The 2500-nt window shown below is 36.1% G+C and overlaps 1 protein-coding gene across 2 annotated transcripts in view; it reads right to left on the reverse strand.

Annotated features, from left to right (window-relative positions):
* Positions 1–2500, reverse strand: part of LOC137988568 (histamine H2 receptor-like) — a 37315-nt gene that overhangs the window by 34134 nt on the left and 681 nt on the right. Inside the window, exon 1 of one of the 2 annotated variants that reach the window (XM_068834574.1) lies at positions 730–1664. The exons of the other annotated variant lie outside the window; for it this stretch is intronic. The gene's annotated coding sequence lies outside the window, so the exon portion shown is untranslated. Of the gene's footprint in view, positions 1–729; positions 1665–2500 lie in introns of those variants that run through there. 2 annotated transcript variants of the gene reach the window in all.

Consider the following 2500-nt stretch of genomic DNA (forward strand, 5'->3'; position numbering starts at 1 on the left):
GTTGCTGAAATTGTCCTCGTCGCTGCGCAACTCGGGCAATTTCAGCAACTTCTGAAAAAACACAAGTGATATTAATCCTTAATTAAACTCGGTCCCATGCGATTGCCTATACGAAATACACATGCAAGAAACATTTTCTTAATGTTCATATTTTCGAAGAACTGCGACTGAACAAAGATGCTTCAGAAATCAATGTTTTTCCTGATGGATTAAAGACTTTGAAAATTTGATCGTTGTAAACTGAAAACATACATACAGTTTATCAAAATTGCGTCTTAGTTACGCAGCTGGAATTATTCAAACTTTATTATTAAACAATTTTTTTTCTCAGAAAAGTGACGAGAAACATTCTAAACGCAACAGTTACGGTTAACGATTTAGCTGCGCAACACGGCGCAGCTAAATGGACTTTAGACTCCATTCTGCAACTGCTTTTTATTAAGGTGGCATTTAGCTGAAACTCGATTGATTGCAGACTGAAACGGCAGCAAGTGTAAGCGCAAAAACAACCTAACCTTTTCGTATAGACGCATATCGCATGTTACAAATTTCTCGGGTTTCTTCCCGGCGGGGTCTGCCGCATGTTATAAGCGCATCACTCCTTCTTCGAAATTCAAGTATGTCACGATTCTAAACTTACTACCGCAAGCTTTTCTCAGTCGACATCAGATATTGAATCAGTCAAGCTTGCATCAGTTTCAAAATAACCAGGAATGCAATTACTCCCACCTGCTCAACATGGATATATATTCTTAGTATCAGCCTTCCTATTCTCCGGTTCCTCAAACCACGAGTATCCTTCCGCATTAGACGCCGGTGAATCAGTTATAAAAAAGTCGACCTCTTGGAGAATGGTTTAGTTCCAGCAACCCAAATAAGCGGATGTTATTTCGTTTGTTGTGGAGGAAAAACAGCATACAAAGTGGGAGAGGAATTAACGATCGAGTCAAAACACGTGAGGAGTAGCAATATAGACAAGTCTGCGGAGTAGGATCTTGGTGATGGCTCGTGGACTCACAGCGTGAAATGAAGACAAAACTGGTTAGCAGAGATTCTAGAGGAAGATTGTTTTATTTGTCACCATCTATGACGTTATCACACTGTCATTACTGAAAGTTAAAAGATGCTGATATCTGTCTTTGTACAATAGTTTCTTCCGCCCATTTCAAACCTTCTATAATTTAGTTACGCAAACAACAAACTTGCTATAATGAAATGACACCACTCAGTGGAATTTTCATTCTCGTCGTAAAAATGGTCTCAAAAAAGGACCCACAGCGAAACAAGAAAACAAAATAGACAATGAAACCATTCATATCGATGGACTTTAATTTGCCTGAGAAATCTCATTTGAAACCGTTCAAACAACGCTCAATTTTCACTTTATTGAACTGAGCTAAGATGCTTGTTTGCTCACAAATTTTTTTTTTGCCACCGTTTCATTTTAAAGCTGTCGTATTGGGTGTAACGCTCTAATGGCAAAAGACTTTGCATTTAAATATTATTTATAAGAAGACTGTTGGACCTACCAACCATTATTTGTTTATTTATTTTAGGTTTATTTCAGTTTTTTTTTGGACCAAAAGTATCTGGAAATTGTCCTTACCACTTCATAAGAATTAAAGTGATAAATCGAATAGTTGGTAACTCCATGTATAATGGAACAAAATGGAGATTAAAACCATGGAAATTAATATCCCTCCAAAGGTGCATCAATTGCTTTAGATAATTTTAAAATTTTAAGACAATTTAAATAAATAAAACGGTTATGTCTGCTACACAACATAATTTTGAATGGATTTTTCAACGTATAAAATAAAAGCGTAGACGAGCAAACGACAAAAATATTACTCAGGAGAGTTTAGTCTCGCTTATTTATCTTGACTACACTCTACCAAGCACTTCAACTTCACTCGAGGACAATGGTGAACTCGTAAAAAATATGTTTATTAACGTTCCCACCTTTTTCGATAACTGGTTCAATCACAGACAGGTGTTATAAAAACGAGCAAAAGATCATTATTAAGAACTAATCTGTCTTAGTTCCATGAAAAGTTCTTCTTAGCTGCAAGAATGAGAATAGAAGATTTACATGCAATGTATATCAATGACAATTCAAATTGAGAACAGACTTACTGTCAAAACTGAACACTTTTTGGAGGCATACAAATAAATCAATGGATATCGATTTTCGCGCCTTTTTGACTCAATTTGGCTTTGATATGTGTATTTGACCCCAAACTCTAGGCGAGCGTCAAGTTCGCTGTTTCGGGTCCCACAATCCAATATCTATCGACCCTTTAGACAACTTAAGAAGACGTTTCTATTGCAGGAAACATAGTAAAAACGTTTTCCTTTTTCCGTCCAAAAATATGTCAGCTTTTCATAACGAAAGAGTTTGTGCAGATTTACCGATGTTTTTCGGATCCAAAATGTCTCCATTGATAGTTACTGTCTTAGTAACTATATTCTCTATTTTTTCGAATATTTTGATTTGCCT

This window comes from Montipora foliosa, chromosome 2 (assembly GCF_036669935.1).
Source record: "Montipora foliosa isolate CH-2021 chromosome 2, ASM3666993v2, whole genome shotgun sequence".
Classification (NCBI taxonomy): Eukaryota; Metazoa; Cnidaria; class Anthozoa; order Scleractinia; family Acroporidae; genus Montipora; species Montipora foliosa.